The sequence below is a fragment of the Desmodus rotundus genome, chromosome 8 (assembly GCF_022682495.2).
Source record: "Desmodus rotundus isolate HL8 chromosome 8, HLdesRot8A.1, whole genome shotgun sequence".
Classification (NCBI taxonomy): Eukaryota; Metazoa; Chordata; class Mammalia; order Chiroptera; family Phyllostomidae; genus Desmodus; species Desmodus rotundus.
The window spans coordinates 102,283,230-102,297,133 of NC_071394.1; positions in this window are offsets into that span (position 1 = coordinate 102,283,230).

The window sequence follows — 13,904 nt, forward strand, 5'->3', positions numbered from 1 at the left end:
GTATACATCTCCATGTTCATTGTAGTAGCCAAATTATGGAAACAACCTAAGTGTTCATAGATAGATGAATGGATAAAGAAATTGTGGTGTGTGTGTGTATATGTATACATATATATATACACATGCGTGTGTATATATTTATAATGGAATATTATTCAGCCATTAAAATGAATAAAATCTTGCCATTTGTGACAACATAGATGGATCTTGAGAGCATTATGCTAAGTTGACAGAGAAAGACAAATACTATACGTGTGGAAGCTAAAAACCCAAACAAATTTTAAACAACCCAAACTGAGAAAACAGATTGGTAGTCAAAAGATAAAAAGAGAAACAGACAAAACCCTCCCAGTTAAAGAAAAAAAGTAAAAAAATATAAAAAAAAATAAAAAGGAAAATAACTGTAAGTAAAACATTAACAGTCAGTTGACGAGGAGCCAGTGCATTGACTTCAAATAGGCTGATCAATTTAACCTTTTCCTTTTTTGTTATTTAAATTTTATTTTGCTGAAATAATACATTCATACATTTTAAAAAGTCAGATAGTAATAGAGCCTAATAAGTCTCCTACTCCAGTACACTCCTGCTCTTCACTATCCCCCAAAGAGCTTCTCTCCAGAGATAATCATTTTCCATACTTTCAGAATCTCTTCACATATTTCTAAAGAATATGCAGACTATTATTTATTATTGGTTCAATAGGTGAGAAGTTAGTACTCTGACCCCACCCTCACCTCCTCTACTTCCCGTCTTCCACCCTTTCAATGTAGTTCTATTATAGTTTGTTTTTACTTAAATTAGCAGTGTTTACATTATTATGCCTATGCAAATATTCACAGCTGAGCATGCAGTGCATTATGACTGTTTCCATTTCTCATTTCCTATTAATTGTCCTGTTTCCCACTTACTTGGTTTGCTTCGTAACTGTCACTGATTCTCCTCCATCTTCCCATAGCCTCCTATAATTTCACACAAGGTCAGCCATGTCAGGTAGTCTACCATTCTCATTTCGTGCTTGTAGACATCCTTTCTGGAGGTCCTTTCCTTCTGGGTTGCCATTCCTGTTTTCCGTTTCTCACATCTTCCCCTCTGTAGTTCACCCATGTCTTGTTACAGTGTAACTTCCAGTACTTAAATCAGGTTGAAGAGATGGCATAACAATGGCAGTCTTCAACGTGAGTCTCTTTAAGTTCCCGTGCTCCAATATGGAATGGTTACTTCTCTGCCTGGTGCCTGAGGTCTCCCTCTCCCTTCATCTTCACCCAGAACATTCCCTTCACTTCTCCTGTATTGGAGCTTTGGTTTTTGTGTTCTGTCTTTCCCCTCAGGTTTCATCTTTCATGCTTTTGAGTTGCAAGAATAACCTGTCCTCACTTTTGCTCCTCTTGCTGGCTTTGTCCCCTTACCTTTAACTATCTGAGTTCCTGTTTGTCTTAGCCCTTGACATTCTTTCTCCCCAGCCTTCCAGGAGCCAGTGTCCTCATGCTTCCCTGTGGTAGTTCTGTCCTCTGGGAAGTATTAATAGCACATGTTTCTTTACTCTTATTAGAAATTTCCCTAAAAACATACAAGGGAAGCAACAACCCTGACCTAGGGCTCTGGCACACCTGGCATCTCTGATTCTTGTGTGTGTTAGTGGCAAGATGGAAAGTTCAGTCATGACCTGGACCTCAGCTTAGGTGTTAAGGGCCCAAGAAGACTTGATGGAAGAATTGGGCAGAGGAGGTCCTTCCAGGTCATTATCTACAGGAATTTCAGTCAGACCAGTGAGGCAAGACACAGACTCAGAAAGTAATTTGAGAGCAGTCAACTGTAACAGGTAGCAACCAACAATTATTGAAATTTTCTTTTCCTATGCCATGTACCATGTGCTATGCAAAAACTCTGTATATGTATTATTTTATTTGATACTCAATAAGACCAGGTGGAGAAATATGTTGTTATCCCCATTTTGAAGGTAAGGAAATTGAGGCCTTCCTGAAATTTAAACAAAACTTCCCCAAGTCAAAGGGCTACTAATTGCTAGATCCAGGGTTTGAACTCAAGTGTTGTCTGACTCAAGAGCCCTTATCTTGCTATCTCAATCCCCCCCAGTATGACCCAGTGTGAACTTGGATAGAACTTGAAGGTATGGTATGAAGCAGAAGAGGACAGCATAGATTGTTGAGAGCTAGTTCTTAACAGAAGGATATTTGAGCAGGGTCCTTGACTCTTTTACTTTACAAAAGGATGGGAAGGATTTTTGTAGGCTGAGGGGAGGAAAGGAGGCAGTTCAGGTTGGGAGGTGTGTGCATTGGGGCAGGTACAGGATCACTGTGAACTGGGAAAAGGTGAAAGGTAAGGTGAACCAGATATTGATGGCATTTGATGCCAGAATGTGGGGCTGGCAGTCTATTAGATGGGCAACCAAACCAGTGTGTTTTGGAGAGGAGGAGTGAGAGATTAAAAATGGGACTTCATAAAGTTCAGTATGAGAGTGTTTTGTAGATGGATGGAAATGCAAAGAATTTGGAAGTTACCCTGTACTTATTGACTGTCCCTATTTATTTTGGGTAACCATTTGCAATGTCTCTGGTAATGCTATATTTATTTCAATAAGTTCCCCTAAATTCTTATTTATATCAGAAAGCAGAATGTCCAGTTTGCTGATGAGTACTTATTTTGGTCTGTTATTATGGTTTTAACCAAATATATCTCGCAGCAGCTCTTGGCTAAAAATAAAAATATTTTTAGGTTTGTACTTATTATGCTAGAGTGGATTGATCCCCTTATCAACCTATGTTCAACAGCTACATTCAGTAGGATAATTTTAGCAATGATTAGTCTTCACTATAAATCAGGGCAGTCCATTTATAATCCTGGGATTATCATTTAAAAGATAATTTCAATTCTCGTATTTCACAGTGCTTATTACACCCTGAGGTTTTTTGTTTATTAATCTCCACAATAGACACAGGCTGTGAGAGAAAGAAGCTACCTTGGAATGGTGTGGCAAGGGTCACTTATGTAAATGCATGTCATGGGGCTAGGATTGGTACATAGACCTGTCTGATCCGATTCTACCAGATTGCCCCACTGAAATGCTTGTTTAAAAATGTCTAAAGGTAGGGCATATTTACTGGCCATGTGAAGATGGACTATAGCTGAGAAACTAGGTCACATATCTTGAAGTTATTTTGTGGCCCTGGCTGGCAACACAAAACCCCCTCTTCATTTGTGAACCATCCTATTGTGATTCTCTGACTTGATAGGCAATGCTGAGTGCCCAGCTAACAGTCATTTCCTCTGTTTTTTCTTGTTAATCAGACCTTGATTGTTTCAATATCCAGTACCCAGGGATTGTTTGATTAAACCCATAATAGACTCTCCATCTGCTTGCCAGTGATTGGCTTAAAACTGGGCATGTGACCCAGTCTGGCCAATGAATGGAAGTCTGCTCTGGGGTGGAGTTCTGCAAAAAGTTTTCTTTGTTCTTCAGAAGAATTGCACAGGAGGAAATGATCCCTAGTTTTCCTGTATTGAGATGTTATTGTCTGCATGTAACCACTTCACCCTTGGAACTAGGGTGGTCTCCCTGGGAACTTGAAAGGGTGGCTGAGGAGAACATGGTAAGAAGATGAGGATGGGGCATGGTAAAAGGGTTAGAATCTAGTCTGTGGATGACTTTGTCCAGTTACTGAATAATCAGCTTTGGAACCCAGCTTTGAAACTTCTTGACATATAAGAGAATTCATTTTCCTTATACTGTAAGTCCTTTCTGGTTGGGTTTCCTACTGGTGTAGTAAAAAGCTCCCTATGTGATTACAGAGCCTCTCTTCTTCACCATCTCAGGTTTTGTCTAGAATTGGACTCAGCTGAATTTATACAACCATGGCTAAGCTTTTACGTGTAGAGGTTGAAGCTCTTGATATACACATCTGAATCATCTTTTTATGGATGATTTTATGATTTTCTGTTCAGTTATTTTCTATATTCACATACTTTAATATAGAAAAATTGTGATTATTTTTACTGATCAGTTTATTTGGGTTGGCATCTGCTTGCTGTATAAACAACCTCTCAGTTTTGTAATCCAGGAGGAATAGAAATAATTGGGCTGAGTTTCTCCCTAAGTAATCTTAGAACAGTAGGTACTTTCTATTTTAGAGCTGCTGGAAAATGTGATGTGGCTCCAATGGGATTGGAGACCTCCGTCCACACACATTATAGCTTCTCAGGTCCTATTGTAAGTCTTACAAATATACTAATTTTGCAAGTCCTGTTGCGGCTGTTTGGGCGCCCCTCTATTCATCCATTGTTCTGACCATACTCCCTTCAGTGGGGATGCACTAAAGATCCATCAGACTTTAGCCATTTCTCCTGTGAGGCCTCTCTTAGCATCTCTTCATGTTCAAACTTGGCTATATCTTTCCCATCTTTTCCTCCCTCCCAGTATCAGAGGAAAATATACACTTTCTTTCCTCCAAAGTTCTCTCTACCACTGCATCATTCCTCTATCCTCTTCCTGCTCTAGGGCCTGGGCCCTTTATATTAACAGGACCTCTGCAAAAACATCATCCTTTCTGCTTAAGGATGGACTCTAGTTTCTCGTGTCCTGGGGCAAAAGGCAAGACAACTGCGCTCTCCCTCGATGAAGCATCCTGTGGTCCCCCTTCCCTTCACAAAATCTTCCTTGCTTTTGTATTCCAGGAGAAATAGGAGTGAATTGTGCTGTTTTTCCCTGTAATGATCTCAGAATAGTGGGTACTGCCCCAGATTTCTAGAGTGGAAAGTTCATACCTTTGGTTCCATGTCTTTCCTGCACCTCCTATCCTTAATACCCTCCCTTCTGTTCCTGATCCCACAAATTACCAAAAATGAACTAGCAAAGGCAGCTCGGCTCTCCTAATTGCAAATGTATAACCTTTGCTCAGTCTTGCTTTCCCTTCACCATTTGCAGCATTTGGCACTACTGTCCATCCTCAGCTTTGCTGTCCAAAAGGTTCTGGCCTAAGCCCTTTTCACTTTCTCTCTGTGAAAGCCCAGTCATGTACTAAAAACATATCAGCTGAGTTCAGAAGAGCTTCTCGCCAAAGACAGTCTTGTTAATCTTGTATCCAGGACACTGCAAGGTCTTGTATCTAATAGCTCAATGGACTCAGACCTGTCTTCTACTCTGATCTTTTCACCAAGTTCTAGTTCTGCTTCTGTGCTTAGTGAGCATTACCATGGGGGTGTCTAACTCTTACTTCTGATGCCTTCTGTCTGAAGCAGAAGGTATAGATTTTTCCTTCCATGCTAACCCCCCATTCTTCTTACTTGTTTACTTCTGTCTGTAGTAGCATTATTCATTGGGGCTGGGAATATTGGAGTCATGGACTCTCCTTTATCCTTCTTCTTTCATAGGTTGCCAATGACTAATCCTTGTCTAATCTTTCTTCTTAATGCCTTCCATTTCATCCCTCCTTTTCTTTTCCCATCTTTAGCTTTTGTCACTTCATGCCTGAACTGACAAGTGCTTGCTTCCTTTGCTTCCAATTAGTGCATACAATAACCAACTTTCTATTTTAAAACCAAACTTAACATACCTCATGTCATGCCTGTACTAAGAGGCCTTTGATAACATGGGTGAGGTGTCCACTGCTTTCCTGGCTCATCAGGAAATATCCAATTGGTTTTTTCCAGACCCCCTTTGGTTAGGGAGAACCTTTCCCTTCTGTCCATCTGCCACCCCACTGGGGTTGGGACTGTTAGATAGCTGATTTTATGTAGATAGTGGGTCAGTTGGGACATGGGGGACCTGGCACTGTCCTCAGGTTGGTGACACTGAGCATGATTCATCTTGCTGTCAGCTCCCTGGTTGTCCAGGGGCAAAGACTCTACCAATCCCCCTTCTAGTAGGACTGAACTTCCCCTTCCTTCCCATTTGTTTCAGTTGTCCCATGCTTCCTCTTCCTCCTCTTTCTCCCACTGGGTCTAACTTTGATTCTGGTAGTAGAAAAGCCTCCCAGGGCAAATAAGCACCCAAATCCTCTGCCTTGCTTTGAGGCACTTGGTCTTTGTTAGTTGCTTCCTAAGTGAATGACTCTCACAACTAAGGGAGTGGATGGGGAAGAGGAAAAGACTTTCAGGACACCTGTGAGAGAGGAAGGGAGAAGGCAATATGCTGAAACACAGGGACAGTTACTATAGGAAATAACCTTGCCTCTCTTATATGATCCCTCTGTCTTTAAAGAAAATTTAAATGTTTATTTGAGCTTCAGTTTCTTAAGTGATGAAACAGAGATAATGTCTTCCCACAGGTTGACGTGAGGATCTAAAATGAAATACCACCTAAGCAACAAACCTGGCTTGGAACAAAATAGGAGCAGAATAAAGTGCTATCACTTCTCCGTTATTCCTCTTCCTCACCATGGCTCCACATGGCCTCTCACTCTCACCCCGAAGTTACATACATTACATCTGCTCCATTTCATTGTCCAGACCAGAGTCACACGAACAACATGGCTGTCAAGGAGGCTGGGAACTACAGTCTTTGTTTTGGGCAGACATGTGCTGTCCCAAATCTTCTGTTACTACGAAGAAGAGAGGATGCTGGAGGACAACCTGGTGACTCTGCTGTATAATCTTGGCTTGCTTTCTTTTTTGTTGTTTTTCTCCTCTCTTTTCCTTGGACACAGGATATTGACTAGTTCATAAGAATACCTTATGTGAATCAAGAAATACATATCCCACCCTCTTGTGTCTTTCTGACAAAGCCCACCTTTTATTCTAGAGCACAGGTGGCAAACATAAGGCCTGTGGGCCGAATCTGGCCCTCCACCTTGTTTTATCTGGCCAGGCACCTCATTTCTACCCAGCAGCAGCACCGAGCTCCTTGCCCCTAGTTAAGGAATACTGTATTTTTCGGACTATAAGACATATCCCCCCAAATTTAGGAGGAAAATGGGGATGTGTCTCATAGTCCAAATGTAGCTTACCTGACTCGCTGGATGGGGGGTGCAGTGGTGGATTGGATTTTTTTTTTCCTGTTTTCCTCCTCTAAAACCTATGTATGTCTTATGGTCTGGTGCATCTTATAGTCCAGAAAACACGGTTTTTACATTTATACAGTCCTAAAATGACATTTGGCCCTTTGAAGGCAACCCTGAGGCTGATGTGGCCCCTGGTGAAAATGAGTTTGTCACCCCTGTTCTAGAGGCTAAAAATAGCAATTATACTCATTCATAGCTTCCTTTGCATGTATGGATAAGCATACACCCAGTCATGAGTAATGAAACCATGAGACATCACAGAGAGGGTATCTGCTGAGGATTTCAAGGAATGACTTTCTTCTCTAATGTAAAGAGAACCTGCATTGGACACCTCTGATGTACCACTTCAGAATCCCCTTGGTGCCTCTGCTGGACCACTAGCTCTGTGTGAGTCAGTGCCTGCAAGTGCAGGTACGGTCTGATGGAGCCACACCTGAGCCTGGGCAGTGTAGTTTGCACTTCCTGTTCTGGGGCTTCTCTGACTCTGCAGCCTAGAAATCCAAGGAAATCTCATCTCTTCCCTCATTCAATCATAACATGGAGGAATGGGGAACTTCATGCCTGTGAGGCAAACCTTGGCTACTGGGAGGTCACAGTAGCCTTTCTCCTTTTGTTTTGTGAGTGGACAGGTATAAGATACATTTTATAAGCTTGTCAGAAAGTCCCAGTAGGTTTGAGCACCAGTTTCCCACAGTCGTAGCCACATCAAAAATGCATTCTGTATTGGCTTTTTGTCCATTTCTCTTCCGTTGCCCATATCCTAAACTTTTCTTTATTAGGGAATTAGATTCCTCAACCAACTATCTGTTCACAAAACTTTGTCTCAGGCTCTTTATTTAGAAATGCCTAGACTAAGAGAACCCTTGAAGAGAACTGTCATCCCATCCTGTTTCCTTCTCTCCCTGCCTTTCCTCCCCTTCCCTCTCCTCTCTTTCCTTCCTATTGTCCTGTGGGTATAAAGTGCATGGAGCAAAAGCAACCACCTTGCAACTATGAGGAGAAAGTGAAGAGAATTGCTGAGCAGCTGATCTAGAGTCCTTACATAGGTGAGTCACTGAACAAATCTTGGAATGATCTACCTCAGATATTTCTGTTATGTAAAAAAGCCAACTACAATTGTTTAAGCCACTTTTAGTTGAATATTATGGAACTTTCAGCTGAAAGTACTTTAATAGCACTATAGTTTGTTTAATAGCACTATATCCCTCCCTTCTTCTTAGAACCCTGATTCCACAGAACCCCGATTCCATCTTCTCCCCCCAGGTATGTGAGAAGCTGACCACAGTCTTAGCTCCAAGAGTAAACCTGAATTGTTTCAGTTAATCCTACTCTTTGCTCGTGATTGGTGTAGAAATGGTTATTTATACATAATTAGGCCTACAAAACTTGAGAAAGTTTCTAGGAGGCTTCTAGGGACAATTTGCTTTCCACAAGAGATAACTAGGAGAAGAAATGGACTTTCTTACCTTTATGATGTATGTCTGAATATGACATCTGGAGTGCCACAGCTGTGGCGCTGCCAGTCTGGGGACAAAACCCACAGTGAGGATGCAGAGTAGTAGGATGGGAACATGTTGGGTCCATGATGACAAAGCTGATCTCTCTGAAATCTTTCCTTCAGCCCTTTTGTGGTATTAGATTAAAAAAAAATCCACATTGTTAAAGCCAGGTTAGGTTTGGATTTCTGTCTTCACACTGAAAGGTTCTAGCTTCAAATTGTTCCTAAGTTAGTGTAACTTTTTGTTCCACATTTTCTCAGTTAATAGGTACTCAAAACATAGCCCCAATTATGCCAAGGCCTGTGAATATTTGGATGTTAGGAAGAGGTCTATATTCTCTAAAGAGATGGGAACAGCTGTTCTAGAATATCTTTCAAGCCTATCTCACTCTTCATCTTTTGATTCTTATTTGCTTCTCTTCCCTTTCTGTTCTTCCAAGGGCATCGAGAGTATTCAGGGTAAAGAAATAAGAAGGAATTAACAAGGGTACAGTCAGGCTACTTTTGCCAATGGGAGGGAGAGGGCTTATCCAGAAGAGGGCAGAGTGGACACAGCATAAAACAGAGCTTGGCTCTTGATGGCCACTCAGTAATTGGCTGCTGAATTTAATGAGCTCTTATGGGATGGACAACAGGAAGCCTGTGTAATTGCTTAGTGGAGAATTAGCCCCAAAGATAAGGAGTGACCTATTCACGGTGGAAAGTTCAAGTCAGTTACACCCTAATTCAGTAAATTTGTTCTGAGACCTAATATGTGTAAAACATCATGGTTGGTGCTGCACGACCTGCCACGGTATGTAGTTCAGACTCCTGCCATCAAAGTCCAAGGGGAGTTATGTCATATACAAAATGCCACATGACACATGCTACTAATCTGGCAGAAGAGTGAAGCTGCAACTTCCGAAAAGCAATAAACTAGTGGCGCTTCAGACTATAATGAAACCTTATAATACCACCTGGAGGGAATTTCGCTCAGTTGTCACCATGTGGACTGACTAATAGAAGAACTATGCAGATCTACAGATCAGGTGCAAATGGACTGAATGGCAGATCTGGTCTTTAGCCCAGATTTTCCAAAGTATGCAGACACCGGTATCCATTAGATGTCACTAAGGTTCTGAAGTCCACCTCTTTAAAGAAATTCTAGGTTAAAAGTAGATATAAGGTTTCTTTCCTGCAGTTTTTCTATGGCCTTTAGTGTGCCAATGAGCTTTGCAGATCTTTAAGAGGTGATGCTGTGTGGATGATTTCCTAAATTTATTTGGCCAAGGAATTCTTTCTTCAGTGATCTGGTCTAGCAAAATGTGTTGTGGGTATGAGTGCCCCAGCCTAATGGAATTTAATTATAAGGTCCATTAAAAATGAAGCAGCTGCAACTAGAAATGGTGGATTCTCTCTTTTTTTTTTTGTGGATTCTCTTTTGATAATGTAAAATCCCCACATAAATGGAGTTATGATCTACCTACTCTGTCCTCCCACATTGCTGATATTGTGTGCTGTTTAGAACTGACATCTCTCTTTTGGGAAAATAGCTAAAAAAGGGATCACTTTACCTTGGGAGTAACACTTAAGTCAACACTTCCTCCGAGTGTGGCCAGTGTGCTTTATCCAGGAGCACCCTACAGTTGGAAACCTATCTGTGGTTTCCCCAACACAGTATCTGACACCTAGCAGGAGTGAGTGCATCTGTTGTGAAGGCCAACTCTTCTCCTTTCACACTGTCTGCTTCCCACTGGGGGTTAAGGAAAACCTTCGCTCTAGATTCCCAGAGGTTATGCTCCAAAGTGTGGGAAGACTGGATATTCTGCGGATAGTGTTGAAACTTTGATTTATGTGGATGAAAAGCACACATGAAGGATGTAGATACTTAAACTCACCAAGTCTTTGAGCTATATGAGATTACTGGTTACACAACACACCTGCCCAAGTCAAGAAAACACATAGAGTTATTGACTTCTAGGCAGGCAGATTTTGTCATTAGTTATGACCAACATAGTTGGCTTCTCCATGTTTTATGGGTGAGTGAAGGAATCAGGGCATTGCCTGGGGGTGAGAAAAAACTGTCCTGCAGTCAGTCACTCTAGGTATACTCAGCAGACCCACTCGACAGGAAGTCGACCTGTAAGAGGATAGACCATGCAGAAGAAGAGGGACTGTGATATGCAAGCTGATGTCTAGTCACAACAATGGGTGACATTACATTGGAAGAAGAGAAGAAACAAGTGTTCATGGTTTCTAAAGCAGTAGTTCCCAGATACAAATCAGTTTTTTTCTCTCGTGGGAAAATGAAAGAACGAAGGGGAAAAAAAGTCATGTGGTGAATTTTTCATGTTAAAAATTTAAAGTATGAGATTATGTTTTTCCTAATCTTTCAAAGTATACATATCCCTAGTAGGAAATAATAGTAGGTAGTAGCTATTTTTACTTTTAATATACTAGGCAAAATAAAAAGTTATTAAAGTTATAGCTTTGAATTTTTGTGTGTGATATTTTTCTTGCGCTTTGTTTGCAATTATACGACTCCACATGTTGGAAACACCGCTCTGGAGCACATTGACAGCTTAGTCAACAGTTTCATGTGAGGTTGCAAGGTGCTGACACTGGGGAAGAAAAGAAATAGAAATGACTTGGATGATGTGAAGTGAAGAAGAGTCCAATAGGATTCTCAAAGTAAATTTGAAATATAATTTGTGATTAAGACAGTGTGTTTCAAGTAAGTTAGTTATCCTAAATAATAATGATAGAGCTATGATTCCTATTTCAGGGCAGCTGTGATGTCCAGCTCCCTCATGGTTGGGTCTGGTGTACTATCCTGACCAGATTAAGGCTTATTGGCTTCACAGAAAGAAGCCAGCTCCTACGAGTGACTAGAGATCTCTGAAAAAATATTCAGGAATATCATTAAGAAGAGGATTATAGAGTTCGTTGCTCCTGTTTTAAGCACACAATTTTAGGTTTAAAAATCCCATTAATTATAGCAACAAGAAAAATTAAGTACCTAGGAATAAAATTAACCAAGGAGGTAAAAGACCTGTACTCAGAAAACTACAGAACACTGAAGGAAGAAATTAAGGGAGACACAAATAAGTGGAAGCACATACTGTGTTCATGGAATGGAAGAATTAACATCATTATAATGTCCATACTACCCAAAGCAATCTATAGGTTCAATGTAATACATATTAAAATACCAATGACATATTTCACAAACTTAGAGCAAATATTTCAAAAAATTTATATGGAACAAGAAATGACCCCAAAAAACCTCAGCAATTTTGAGAAAGAAGAACAGAGAAGGAGGAATCACAATACCTGATATCAAATTATATTAGAAGGCCACTGTAATCAAAACAGTCTGGTACTGGCATAAGAACAGACACATAGATCAATGGAACAGATTAGAGAGCCCAGAAATAAACCCATGTCTCTATGGTCAAATTAATATTTGACAAAGGGGGCAGAAGCATAAAATGGAGTAAAAATAGCCTCTTCAACAAATGGTGTTGGGCGATCTGGACAGCTACATACAAAAAAATGAAACTCAAGCACCAACTTACACTATACACAAAAATAAATTCAAGGTGGATAAAAGACTTAAATATAAGTTGTGACACCATAAAATCTTAGAGGAGAACATAGGCAGTAAAATTTCAGATATCCCACATGGCAATATTTTCACTGATATATCTCCTAGGACAAGTGATATAAGGAAAGAATAAACAAGTGGGACTACATCAAATTAAAAGCTTCTGCATGGTTAAAGAAAACATCAGCAAAATGAAAAGGGAACCAACTGTATGGGAAAACATATTTACCAATGATACCTCAGAAAAGGGTTTGATCTTCAAATATATAAAGAACTCATATGACTCAATGCAAGGAAGACAAATAATCTGATTATAAAATGGGCAAAGGACCTGAACAAACAATTCTCCAAGGAGGACATATAGAGGGTCCAAGGACACATGAAAGAATTCTCAATATCATTAGCCATCAGAGAGATGCAAATTAAAACCACAATGAGATACCACCTCATACCAGTCAGAATGGCCATCATAAACAAATCAACTAACAACAAATGCTGGAGAGGATGTGGAGAAAAGGGAACCCTAGTGCACTGTTGGTGAGGATGCAACTGGTGCAGCCACTTTGGAAAACAGTATGGAATTTCCTCAGAAAACTAAAAATGGAACTGCCCTTTGACCCAGCAATTCCACTGCTGGGATTATATCCTAAGAATCCTGAAACACCAATTCAAAAGAACCTAAGCACCCCTATGTTCATAGCAGTGTTATTTACAAGAGCCAAGCCCTGGAAACAGCCTAAGTGCCCATTAGTAAATGAGTGTTTCAAAAGACTGTGGTACATTTACACAATGGAATATTAGGCAGCAGAAAGAAAGAAGGAGCTCCTACCCTTGGAGACAGCGTGGGTGGAACTGCAGAGTGTTATGCTAAGTGAAATAAGCCAGGCGGTGAAAGACAAATACCATATGATCTCACCTATAAGATGAACCTAATGAACAAAACAAACAAATGAGCAAAATAGAACCAGAAGCATGGAAACAAGGAACAGACTGACAATGACCAGAGGGGAGGGGAGAGGGGAATAATGGGGGAAAGAAGGGGAAGGGACTAATTAAGGAACATGTATAAAGGACTCATGGACATGGACAACAGGGTGGGGATTGACTGTGGGGTGGGAGGGCAGAATAGGAGAGAACAATAGGGGGGAAATAGGGACAACTGTAAGAGAACAACAATTAAAAAAAATAAAATATATATAAGAAAAAGAAAACATGAAAAAATATTGCATGTTAATGTTTAATAAAGATTAAAATGGTACTTGTAAACATAATCAACAAAAGAAAAAAAGCAAACAAAATATAACCAGAGTCATTGAAGTTAAGAACAATCTAACAATAGCCAGAGGAGAGGGGGGAGGGGACAGTGGGGAGAAGGGTTTCAGGAACTACTATAAAGGTCACATGGACAAAACCAAGGGGGAGGGTGGAAGCAAGGAAGGGAGGTGGGTTTAGATGGGGTGGGGGGAGGGGTAGGGAGAAAATGCAGACACTGTAATTGAACAACAATAAAATAACTAAAAAAGAAAATAAAAAAATAAAATGGTACCTGCAAAAAATTAAAATATTATTTTGAATATTCTCTGTGATTCTTCCAGTAATAAGTGCCAGTTATAAGTTATAAAATCATGTATTTATCCCTGGTAAAAAATTTATAAAATGGTGAGATATATCTTTTGAAATCATAAGATAAGAAGCTATTGGGTTCAAGCTGTCAAAGTTTCATAAGCCATATCTACCACTATACTAAAATACTTCATATATGAATGAGGTTTGGTTGTAAGAGAATGGGCTTGATTTATATGTATGG